Source organism: Hemiscyllium ocellatum, unplaced genomic scaffold (assembly GCF_020745735.1).
Source record: "Hemiscyllium ocellatum isolate sHemOce1 unplaced genomic scaffold, sHemOce1.pat.X.cur. scaffold_144_pat_ctg1, whole genome shotgun sequence".
Classification (NCBI taxonomy): Eukaryota; Metazoa; Chordata; class Chondrichthyes; order Orectolobiformes; family Hemiscylliidae; genus Hemiscyllium; species Hemiscyllium ocellatum.
In genome coordinates this window covers 1,131,355-1,144,876 of record NW_026867776.1, presented here as the reverse complement: position 1 = coordinate 1,144,876, position 13,522 = coordinate 1,131,355, and positions in this window count along the sequence as shown.

The window sequence follows — 13,522 nt, the reverse complement described above, 5'->3', positions numbered from 1 at the left end:
ACCACGTGAGGATGATCAGATCTCGTTGTCGAAAGGACAAGTGGGCGGCACGGTGGCTCAGTGATTAGCACTCCTGCCTCTCAGCACCCGGGTCCCAGGTTCGATTCCAGCCCCGGGTGGCTGTGCGGAGTTTGCACATTCTCCCCGTGTCTGTGTGAATTGCCTCCAGATGCTCCGGTTTCCTCCCACAGTTCAAAGCCGTGCAGTTTAGGCGAATTGGCCATGCTAAATTGCCCATAATGTTAGGTTTATTAGGTCGAGGGAGATGGGTCTTAGTGGGTTACTCTTCGCAGGGATGGCGTGGACTGGTTGGGTCGAAAGGCCTGTTTCCACACTGTAGGAAATCTAATTAAGGGTTTGTGATTTTTGTACATCAGCAATGGTTTCATATTTGTTTATGGATTGTTAATTGCTATTTTTAAAATTATTGATGTTACATTCCACCATATCTTATGATAGGATTCAAACCTGCCTCGCTTAGCACTAGCTGAGGTTTTGGACAAATGCCCTAACAATAATGTTACTGGGTCATCACTTCACCTGCTCACTCGTTGCTCATCCCTGAGCACTGATACATGAAGCTAAACCCATTCTTCCAACATGATTGTGTGTTCCCGAAGTCTTCCAGCACTCCGGTGATATCACTCAGTCTCTCTCCATGTGCTATCCCACCCTGTGTGGGTCTAATTGCTGCCTCTGTCAGTGTCTCTCACTCTTGCAGCTACTCCAGATCCTGGGCCGACAGAATTCTCCACTCCAGAGAGATGCAACAACACAGGCCAGCGATGGAGTTTGGGATTTTCCAGATGTCTGTGGGGCTCATTTCCATTCTCCTTGTGTAACCCTCACTGAATCAGTCTAATTTCCCATTTTGTCTATTTCTCTGTCTCCTGTAGGTACTCGGGAAGTTGCTGACTCAATAGACTTCCCAACTACTGTTTGCCTCATCCATCGCCTCATTGAAGATGGTTGGTCAGCCAGAGAGACAAAGGACAGGGAGATGTGGAGCCTTCAATAAACCCTGCAGTGAGGTAAGATCACTCACAGTGCACAGAGCAGGGAGCACTGAGAGGGCTGAAAACATTGGCTAACAATACATGATATAGATACAGTGCTGGATGGAGAGCACAGTGTAGACACACCCATGCTCAATCACCACATCTACTTTAACTTATGTTGCACTGAGACAGCATGGGAAGTTCAGAGTTATCAATCCAGGCCTGTGCTGTTTAGTGAGCATCAGGTCAACAGAGGGGAGAGTAGGCCTCCGACGAGATGTTGTGAATGCCTCCTGGGATCTTTCTGTTCTGTGTTCTCCCTCCAACACTCTACTAAGACTCACTACTCTACAACACTGTACCTATGGCATGGCTTGTGCACCAGTGTCTTCAGTCATTTTTAACTCCTATAACAGTAGTTGTCCCTGTAACCTGCTCCATTCCCGATTATCCCTCCACATATTTGAGATGTACTGCATTCCAGAATACCATCCCTATCGCTGTAAATTGCTTCAGTGTCTACAACATGCCTTATTTTGGTACAATAATCCTCTTTAACTGGATACAGAGTGATGCAGCACGGAAACAGAACCTGTGGTCCAACTCCTCAATACTGCCCATGTTTCCTAAACTGAATAAGTCTCATTTGCCTGCATTTGGCCCTTATCTCTTCAAACCTTCTCCTCTCAATGTACCTCCCAGATGTCTTTTTCAAGCTGTAATTGTTCTTGTTTCTCCCATGTACCTGAGGCAGCCTGTTCCGTCTATGCACCATCCTCTGTGGATAACCTTGCCCCTCAGCTCCCTCTTTAAATCCTTGCTCTCTCACCTCCTGATTATAACCTGTAGTTTTGGACTCACCTACCCTTGGTTATTCACCATTCTTAGGGTCACCCCGTGGCCTCCTCTTCCCAAGGGAAATATTTAGGGCAATGTTACAAATATCTACAACGTATGTAACAAAGTGCTGGCCAATGACGGCAAATGTGCCAAATGCCGCTATCCCCACCCTGTCCACCTGGTATGTCACTTCCGAGGAACAATGTAACTTTTACCACCTGGTGTCTCTCTCTCTCTCTCTGTTCGACAAACCTGGCCAGAGCCCTTCCATTAACTGTATTAGTCCTCCCTGGTTTGTCTTAACAAAATCCAACACCTGAATTAAACTGCATCTTTCATTCCCTGGTCCACTGGCCCAGTTGGTCAAGATCCCCTTTGATAACCGTATTTACTGCCCGCTACACCATTAATTTGATCATCAACAAACTTTCGCACAATCTCTACTATATTTTCAACCAAATCATTTATGTAGATGATGCACTTCAGTGGACCCAGCCCTGATCCTTCCTTCAATAATGGAATAAAACCATATTCCTGTCATAGAGCCATACAGCATGGAAACTGACCCACCATCATCTAAAACTCAACTCTTCCCAGCTGGCTGTTGCTGCCCCATATCACTCCAAACCTTCCCTATTCACCTGTTTATCCAAATATCTTTTAAATGTTGTAATTGTACCCACATCAACCCCTTTCTCAGGAAGTTCATTCCACACTCAAACCACCCTTTGTGTAGCATATTGAATCATATCTTTTTTTTTGAACGTCGCTCTCCTTTAAACTTAAAAGTGTGGCCCCTCCTCTTGAGATTCCCCCATCCTGAGGAAAAGGCAACGATCATTAAATTGAGCTATATACCTCATTTTTTCATAAACCTTTTATTGTATAATGTCTGAACCTCCAGGCTCCAGTGAAAAAAGACTCAGCCTATCCAGCAATTTTTCAGAACTGAAGCCTTCCATACCCAGCAATATCCTGGTAAATCTCTTCTGAATGCCTTGCAGCTTAATAATATGCTCACTGTTAACTGGGCGACCAGACCTGGACAGAGAATTGCAGAACAGGCCTCACAAATGTCTGTGCAATCTCAACACGACGTCCCAAATCCTACACTCAATGGACTGAGCAATAGACAAGCATGCCAAGCACTGTCTTATCCATCCTGTGATGAAAACTTCAAGAATTATGTACCTGAACCCGGAGGTCTCTCTACTCTAAAACACTAACCGAGGTCCGAACATTAATTGTTTAAGCTCTACCATTGTTTGTTTTACAAAATGCATTACCTTGTATTTATTCAGATTGAATTCCATCTCTAGTTTTTCAGCCCATTCACACCCTTCATCAAGATCCCTTTGTAATCTCAGAAAACATCCTTCCCTGTCCATGATGCCACCCTCCAGCCTGCCAGCCCATCACACATATCAGTACTGCACATATCTTTGTTAGAGGCTCCACAATTTCTTCCCTAACATCCCACAGTGTCCTGTGATACAACTAATCAGGTTCTGGGACTTGTCACAGCTTTGTTTGTTTAAAACCTCCAGCACCACCTCTTTTCAAGTCATAGAGATATACAGCATAGAAACAGACCCTTCGGTCCCCAACTCGTCCAGGCTTACCAAAAGATCTAAATAAATCCATTCCCTTTTCCAGCATTTGGCCCATATACGTCTACACCCTTACTATTTAGATGCCCACCCAGACACCTTTTAAATGTTGGAATTGTATCAGTCTCCATTACTTTCTCTCTCAGCTCATTCCATACACACATCACCATGTGTGTGAAGAAGCTGTCCCTTCTGTCCCTCTGTAAACCATTCACCTCTAACCTTAAACTTCTGCCCTCTAGTTTTGGACTTCCCAACTTCTGGGAAAAGGCCTTGAATGCTTACCCTTATCCATGCAGCTCATGTTCATATAAACATCTGTAAGGTCATCCCTCAGTCTCCAGTGATTCTCCAGTGACCGTAACCCCAGCTTATTCAGCAACAACCTGGGCAATATCTTGTAGATCTTTTCTGAGCACTTTCTAGTTTCACAACATCCTTCCTGTAGCAGGGAGACTGGAATTGCAGAGTACTCCAAATGTGGTCTAATGTATTACTCTTGTTCCGTGAGATCCCCAGTGTTTGTCCACAGTAAGTTCTGGAGTGAAAAAAAAATGTTTAGGACATTAGCAAATATCCTGCAGTTCCACATATCGATGGCCTCATTGATTTTTAATGGATACTATTTTTTCCTGAGTTACTTATGCACTCTTAATATACTGATACAATCACTTTTGGATTCCCCTTTCCTTCTCTGCTGAGGCTATTTCATTTAGCCTTTCTCCATTCCTGTTTTCTACTCAAAGTGTATTCCTGCAGCCCCTGTATATCCTCAGGGATTCCCTTGATCCAGCTGGCTATACCTGACATGTGCCCCCTTTTCCTTGATCAGACCCTCAATGGAGAGCCATTGTTTCTGAATGCTGTCAGCATTGAGCTGCACACAAACAGGAACATGCTGGTGGTGATCGCTCAATTTATCTCACTTTTAAAATATCCTCACTTGCCAAACTTCCCTTTCCCTGTAAATAATCCCTTCCCCAATCACATTTTGAAAGTTCCTGGCTAATACGATCAAGATTGGTCAGGCTCCATTTTATAACTTGCACTTGTGGACCAGGCCTGTCCTTTTCCAAAGCTGTTTTCAAACTACTAGAACTGTGGTCACTTTGGCAAAATTCTTTCCCACTCACATCTCAGTCCCTTTCCCGACCTTGATTCCCAAGGGGAGGTCAGGTTGTGCTTCTTTCTCTTATCAGGCCATTGACATATTGATTGGGAGTTTTCTGGAACACAATTACCAAAATTCCTCCCTTGCAAACGCTGAACACTGGCAGTCCCAGTCTAGGTTTGGAAAGTTCAAAAACCCTACCGTAAGAGCCCTATTATCATGGTTGATATTTAAGATGTCCCGACATATTTGTTCCTCAGTCTGCCACGGACTATTCGGGGTCAGCAATCAGATCGTATGAAAGTGATGACCCATTCTTATTTCTCAGTTCGACTAACATAGCTTCACTGAGCGATCCCACAGGAATATCCTCTCTAAAAACTGCTGTGAAGATTCATTCTATCAAAACCCACCACCACACGTCCTCTCTTGCCTCCCCTTCCTGTAGAATCTCTACCTTGAAACAATGAACTTCCAGTCCTGCCCCTCCCTCAGCTGTGTTTCTGTAATAACTATAATATCCCAGTCCCATTTTCCAATCCATGCCTTGAGTTCATCTTCCTTTGCTGTCAGGCCCCTTGTATTGAAATAAATGCAGTTTAATCGTCGGTTTCCCCCCATTCCCTGCTGCGTTCTTGCCTGCCTTGTCTGCTGAAATTGCTGTCTTTAACTCGTGTACCAGCATCAATCTTCTTTCTGGCCTTACGTCTATTTAAGGTCCAACACCCTGCCAGACTAGGTTATATCCTCTCAAGCATCTCTAGCAATTCACCCCAGTAGGATGTAGGTCCCTCTCCCGCTCCCAGTTGAGGTGCCTTTCCCACCCTGTCATCTGCACTGCCTTCATCAATATACTTAAGCACCATTTCCAAAAAAAAGACCTCAATTCCTCAGACAGTATCTTCCTCTGCCAACTCTGTGATGACTAAACCAAGTTGAACCTTATCTTTGCAGGTGTCTATTCATCCGCACAATTCATTCCAATAATTTCCCTTCCCCTGCTGTCAGACTATCTGCTCTGTAATTACCTGGCCTATCCCTGTTGCTCTTGAACAAAGGAACCACATTAGCGATCGTCCAGTCACTCAGCACTTCCCCTGTATCCAGCAAGTATAATATATATCCACCAGGGCCCCAACAATCTGCTTAGATTTTTAGATTACTTACAGTGTGGAAACAGGCCCTTCGGCCCAACAAGTCCACACCGACCCACCGAAGCGCAACCCACCCATACCCCTACATGTACCACTTACCTAACACTACGGACAATTTAACATGGCCAATTCACCTGACCCGCACATCTTTGGACTGTGGGAGGAAACCGGAGCACCCGGAGGAAACCCACGCAGACACGGAGAGAATGTGCAAACTCCACACAGTCAGTCGCCTGAGGCGGGAATTGAACCCAGGTCCCTGGCGCTGTGAGGCAGCAGTGCTAACCACTGTGCCACCGTGCTGCCCCTGGGTAATCAGCAGTGGGGCAAAGAATGCTGGTCCGGGCAGTGACACCCACATCCCAAGAATGAATCAATAACAATACATATGTCCCTCCCTACCTCTGCAAACCCCTCCAGCTGCAGCAATCCATACTGGCTTTGTAACACCGTTCAGGCATTGACCATTCTCTGTAACTCTCTTCCTACCTCCAGCAACTTCATCTCTCCCTGTTCCTAACGTGTCAATAAACCTTGACAATGTTTCCCCTTCCCATTGCCCTCCTCACGCTAGCAGACCCATTGCAATCCCTTTAAAACTTACTCTAAAACACTGTCTCACTTCAGGATTTTAAGAACTTTGTAGTGATCTTCTCAGCTTCATAATCTAATATGATCCATTTTGTCCTGCATGAGGGACCGGTGGGGATTTCTTGCTGAGTTTTCGTCTGTTTCAATGGAATGTCCTTTTGTTGAGTGTTTTACACTGTTCCTTCAAATGTTTTCCACTGCTCCAGACACCCATATTTCAGTCTGTTTAGCCTGTTTACCTTGGTCAGTTCTCCTCTCAAACCCATGTAATTGGCTATTTTTGTTTCCAGTTGTAGATTGTACTTTCTGTGATTTATTTTAAAACTTTATATTTCTTTACCTGCACTTTATCACAATTTACCAGAGGATCTCTCCAGGTGACATTACTCATTCACTAAGTTTTATCACACAACAGTTGCTCTGAGATAGTTATATCCCTAGCCAGTTGCACAATGTGTTATTCTAATAAACACTGAAAAAAATTCTCTGAACTCCTCTTCCAATATCACTGTTGTCAGTGTGAGTGTCCCAGACTTTGCGAATATTGTCGTTTCAATAAATGTTCACCATTCCTTTATTACAAATTCCAATGAATTCCTATTTATTGCAGTGATGAGCCATGAAATGCTGTTCGGTGATCTAAAACTGTTCTGCTGCTTGTGACCTTGGCAAGTAGTAGCCAGAATTTACGTTCAGACTGACTCTATTTCATGATCTGGTGCCAATTGCTTTCTCTGTAATGCCTTTCTCACCCATTATTGTTAGCGTTACCCATTTTGCCTGAGTTTCCGCAAGGTTTTGAACCATTGAATATTTATGTCCACCTTTTGTTCGCCCTCTGACCACATCTCTCTGGTGTCTAAATCTCTTTTATCTCTGTGTCACAAATCCATCTACCTTGTTGCAGAGACTTTGTCCATTATTAAAAAAAAATAATTTACGCGTTCCCACAATTTCCTGTCACAGATGGATTTGCTGATCTATAGTTTAAGTTAAACTTTGTCCCATCCTAATCCGTTCTGTTGTCTTCTGTCACATCCCCATGCTGCTCTGATGCTTCACGTTTTCTCTTTGGATTTGGAAAGCTTCTTTCACCTGAACCCTGTCCTTGCATCCTGTCTGTCAGTTTAAAGCCCTGTCCATAAACCTACCAACGTGATTGGCCAGGACATTGTTCCACTGGAACTGTGCTGGGACCAATCTGAATGGATTTGTTTTTAAATCCGGTCTGGGAGGCGGGTGTCTCTGGCTGACCAGCCTTTATTGCACGTCCCTTGCTGCCTTTGAGGTAAGCAGCTGGCTCGCCCATTTCACAGGGTCATTGAGAGGCAAATACTTTGCTGTGGGTATGTCGTGCAGACCACATGAGAGTGAACTGCTGTCTTTCTCTGAAGGTCAAGTGTTTGAATTTTTATCAATACTTAATTATGGATTGTTAATTTCAATTATTAAAACATATATTCATTTAGCATTCCAAATGGTTAGAAGTTAGAAAGAAGAAGCGGGGTGGTCACTTTGTTGATACTGTATTGTAGACTGTTTAGACCCAACAGATACCAGAGGAGCAGACGTGTAGAGATTGCAGATAACTATAGGAATAATAGAGGAGTACAGGGTGGAGATTTTAATATTCCCTGTACTGACTGGGCCACCTAGAGTATAAAAGACCTGGACGGAGTGCAATTTTTCAACTGTGTCCAGGAAAGGATCCTAAATCAATATGCAGAGGGCCCTACTCTACTCAGGCAGGAGCAACACTGGACCCTCCCCCCCCTCAGAAAACAAGGTGGGGCTAGTGACTGAAGTGTCATTCGGAGAGCACTTTGTGTCCAGTGCCCACAACTGTCTTCGTTTTAACATAGTTATGGAGAAAGCTCAGCAGGTCCACTGATTGATGAGGAATACTGGAACAGGGCCAGGTTTGGGGCCATTCTGCAGGATCTGGCCAGCATCAATGCCGTGAATTTAAAATTGCACAATGCCCAGTTATAATCCAACTCGCTTTGGAAGCGCTGGTGATCATTGTAACAGATGAAAAGCTTCAACTAAATTTGTTTGATATTATATTCCATGACCCTGCCATCCTGTTGCTATAAATTCTGTGTATTAGGATTGTGCTCCACAACCACCTGATGAAGGAGCAGTGCTCTGAAAGCTAGTGCTTTCAAATCAACCGGTTGGACTGGAACCGAGTGTCAGATGATTTTTAACTTTGTACATCCCCAATCCAACATCAGCACCACCACATTCTGATTCCAATCGATTGTGTGAATTTGTTTCAAGGAAAAGTAACAACTGGCAAATGGGAGGCTTTTCAAAGTGTGATCTCAAGAATCCGGGACCAGTCTGTCCCATTGGGATGAAGGGAAAAACTGGCAGGAATAGGGATCCATGGCTGGTGCGGGATAATAAGGCTGTGGTCTTGAAATGAAGACTGCATGCATTGGGTTTAAGCTTTCTGTATCGACATAAACTCTTCTATTCTTAAAGACACGATCAATCTGTGGAGACCTTATCATCCTCTCAGTCCCTGTAACACTCCCAGTCTGCAGAAGTCATTCCAATGCCCGTGACTTTTCCGATCCAGTTCCTACAAGTCCCACTATCTATGTGATATCTTTTCATTGCCAGCACCCACCCTGTCAATGTAAGCTCCTCCAGTGTCTCCATCCATCTACTCATTTCCATAATCTTCTCCAGCTCGTATATGTGTAAACATTACCATCCACTACAACCCTTCCCACTCTGACCAAACTGGAGGAGGTTACCTAATCTGTGAAACTGTCTCCAACAAAAATTGCTGTCTTTATCACAAATCTGTCTGATTCCACACCCTTTTTATCTAAATAACCTGCAGAACCTAAGCCTTCCTGTAAATATAAACATCTTCAGTCACGACTACCCACCATACGTCTATTTGTTTTTCCAATCTGTACAACCCACTTTATCTCTGCACTCAGCTCCATTCACCTGAAACATTCCTGTCTGTGTAAAACACCCCATCCTACCAACATCCTTATCCCTGTAAACTGCTCCATTCCTCCCAACCTCCCATCTCCATGAACTCCTGTAGGCCCGATAGCTCTCCACATTTCTGTAACCTCCTGTGGCTCTGTGATCCTCCCTCCCTGTGAAAACACCTCCAGCCCCCACACCCCTCCCAGTCTGGGCCATCTGCTCCAGATCAGACCATTGCTGTCTCTGTTACCTCATACAACCTTAGCAACGCCTCGTATTTGTCACTTCATTCAGATCATATCCTCTCCCACTTCCCGAAACCGCTTGCTGCCACCATAAACCTTGCTATTTAGAACATGGAATAGCACATTCCAGTGCAAGCCCTTCAGCCCTCAATATTGTGCTGACCTTTTATCCTATTCTGAAGACGAAACGAACCTACATACCTTACATTTTACTGTCATTGATGTGCCTATCCAAGAGTTGCTTAGATGTCTGTAATGTGTCTGAATCTACTACCACGGCTGGCAGTCCATTCAACGCACCCTCTGTGTAAATAACATACCAGTCCTGTCCATGCCGACAGGATATCCCAATCCAATCTAGTCCTACCTGCCAGCACCTGGCCCGTATCCCTCTGATATCTAAGCTAAACCTTTCGCCAATTGCCTTAAACTTCTGTCCCCTTGTGATAGCCATTTCTCCATGGGAAGTAGTCTCTGGTTATCCACTCTATCTATGCCTCTCATTCCCTTGTACACCTCTATCATGTCACCATTCTTCCTCCTTCGCTCTGATCAGAAAAGGCCCAGCTTCCATAACCTACCTTCTATGGGCATGCGCTCCAGTCCAGGCAGCATCCTGCTAAATCTCCTCTGCACTGTCTTTAAAGCTTCCACATCCTTCCTATAATTAAGCAAACAGAACCGTTCACAATATTCCAAGTGTGGTCTAACTGGGGTTCTGCAGAGCTGCAGCAAAACCTCGCATCTCTTAAACTCAATTCCCCTGCTAATGAAAGCCAATACACCATATGCCTTCTTAACACTCTGTCAACTTGGGTGGTAACCTGAGGGACACAGGATCCCTTTGTTCCTGCACGCTGCTAAGAATTCTGCCTTTAACCACATAAAGGTTTTCTGCAGAATCCTCCAATCTCAAACTATCCCTACCTTTGTAAGTTCCTCCAGTCCCTACAACACTCCTAAACTGTGAAACCTCCTCAAGTCCCTATATTTCTAATGTCTGCAAAATCCTGCCATCCTGATGTCCCTCCATATCTCTGTAACCCGCACCATCCTCCATTGCCCTTCTGGGGAACATTGCAGAGGAAGGAGGAGTTGGAGAGTCTGGGCCATGTTACGAGGTATGAAGGGCTGCAGAACCTGGAGGATGGTACAAATGTAGGAAGGGACTTGGGACCTGCAGGTGTTGCGCGATTCATAGAACCTGCAGGATGTGACCGAGGATGGCTTGTGGATCCTGGAGGACATTATGATTTGAACCACAGGTAATTTTTGATTGGACCATTCAGCCGATCTTACAGTTATAGAGATGTACAGCGTGGAAACAGACCCTTCAGTCAAACCCGTCCATGCCGACAGGATACTCCAACCCAATATAGTCCCAACTGCCAGTACCTGGCCCAATTCCCTCTAAACCTTCCTATTCATACACCCATCCAGATGCCTTTTAACTGTTGCAGTTGTACTGGCCTCCACCACTTTCTTAGGCAGTTCATTCCACAAATGTCCTATCCTCTGAGTGAAAATGTTGCCCCTTAGTTCTCTTTTATATCTTTCTCCTCTCACCCTAAACCTCACCCTACATTTTCTGGGCTCGCACACCCTAGGGGAAACACTGTCTATTTACCCTATCCATGCCCCTCTTGATTTTATAAACCCCTATAAGGTCACCCCTCAGCCTCCGACTCTCCAGGGAAAACAAACATCGCCTGTTCAACTCTCCCTATAGCTCAACCCTGGCAACATCCTTGTAAATCTTTTATGAACCCTTTCAATGTTCACAACATCCTTCTGATAGGAAGTAGAACAGAGTTGCATGCAGTATTCCAAAAGTGGCCTAACCACTGTCCTGTACAGCCGCAACATGACCCCCCAACTCCTGTACTCAATACTCTGACCAGTAAAGGAATGTATACCAAGCACCGTCTTTGCTATCCTAACTATGTGTGACTCTACTGTCAAGGAACTCTGTATTTCATTTGAAAAATTGCACAGAGAGATAGAGTGGCCCGAGGTCTTCTGGGTAATGCTAGTTCAGTCTAAGCTGGTAGGCGGAGGCAGTGAAGTATTTGCAGCGCTGTCTGATGAATGGTCGAGAGATAATGCACATGTCAAACAGGCTGTTTTAAGTGCTTATGGATTGCTTATGAAAGGGAAGCCACTACAATTCCCTTTACTGTACCATCGCTATCTGACAAAGTTCCTTCGGATCTATATCCTCCGAATTGTTGAAACATGCTATCACCACGGCAACCCCCATTATTTCCAAACATTGTTGAGTCTCTAAAACCATTCCTATCAGGTTAATCTCCTCCACTGCATACAACGCTCCCAGTCTGTGTAATCTCTTCACATCCTTCAGTTCCTATATACCTATGTATAGGTGTGACTGCTTTGTGGCTTTTGTATTCTCATTTATGTCTGCAAAAGGCTCTGCTCACTGCAGCACATCCTATGCTCATAAGTAAATCTGGTCTCTCACCAGCCTCTCTACGACTCTCTCCTCCAGTCTCTACAAGTTTCCCTGTCCCTGTTGTATCGTGCAGCATGCACACCACTCACTCTCTCTGACATACCTTCCAGTGCATAAAATCATCTCTCCTTTTAACTTTATCCAGCCGACAACTTCCTCCCTATCCGTGCAACATTCTCCAGTCTATATCATCTTCCATGTGCTTGCAACATTCTCCAGTCCATACCGTCCTCTCTATCACTCTGATATTCTCATGTAATTATCCACAGCCCTACACACATCCCTATCTCTGAAGTCTAATCAAAGATGCTTTATCTCTCTAACTTCCTCCAAACAATAAAATGGTTTCTCCTGCGAACATTCTGTAGCAACTGTAACTATGTTTAACCCTGCAACATTGTCGCTCCCCCAAACATCTCTCCCACTGTGTGACCTCTACCCAGCCCTCAAACACCCTCTCTCGGTGACAAGTGCCATACTTTTGCAACAAGGCAGATGGAATGACAGCATTAACTGAAGAGAACAGATATGATCGAACTGTTATTGTGGAGGGGTGGCTGCACAATGACCATGACAGGGATGTAATTATTGAGGGGTTGTAGGGATTTATGCAGGATCAGCAAAAAACTAAACAAGGTCCCGTTTTGTTGGGAAAAAAATGATGCAGTCAGTGCATTACTGAGACAGTCAATTTAATCTGGGAATCAAAATATCGAGTCATTTTTTATGGACACCTTCCAAATAGCAAGGGGGATCTGGAAGATCATATCACAATCCATGCTCGTTGGTAAGTTGGATACAATATTTTCTTGGTGATAGTAGACAGAGGCATGTGGAGTGGTGAATTTCTGATTGGACATCTGTGGCCAATGGTGTTTCACAAGGATCAGTGCTGCGGTGTCTGTGTGTAATTTACATCTGTGATTCAGTTGAAAAGGTCAGCAGTTTGCTTAGTATTTTGCAGACGACATTTGGAAAGGCATGTAACGATCAGGGATAGTTAGGGGAATTGTGGATAGTGAGGAGGAGTGTTAAAGGTTGTAGCAGTGTGTAGGTCAGCTGGGACACTGCGCAGAGAAATCGCAAACCGAATTTCATCGGGATAAGTGTGAAATGATACATTTATGAAGTCAAATGGAAGAGAGAAGTGCACTAATTGACTAATTGGAAACATTGATAAACAGATGACCTTGGATGCAAATCCATAGCTCCCTGAAAATAACAACACAGTAGGATGTGGTGGTAAAGGAGGAGTATGGTATGCTTACCTACATTGATCACAGTATTGAGTACAGACGCTTGCATGTCATGTTGTGACTGAATGAAACTTCATTCGGCCATGTTTGGAAAGTTGTGTGTCGTTCTCATCACCACGCTACAGGAAGGATGTGGAGGCTTTGGGGAGGTTGTAACAGAAGTTTGGCAGAATGTTGCCTGGATGAGAATGTGTTTACTGTAAGGAGGTCGGACACAGTTGGATTGTTTTGCGAGAGTGTCGGAGACTGGGGGGTGACCTGGTACAGGTATATAGCATTAGGAGAG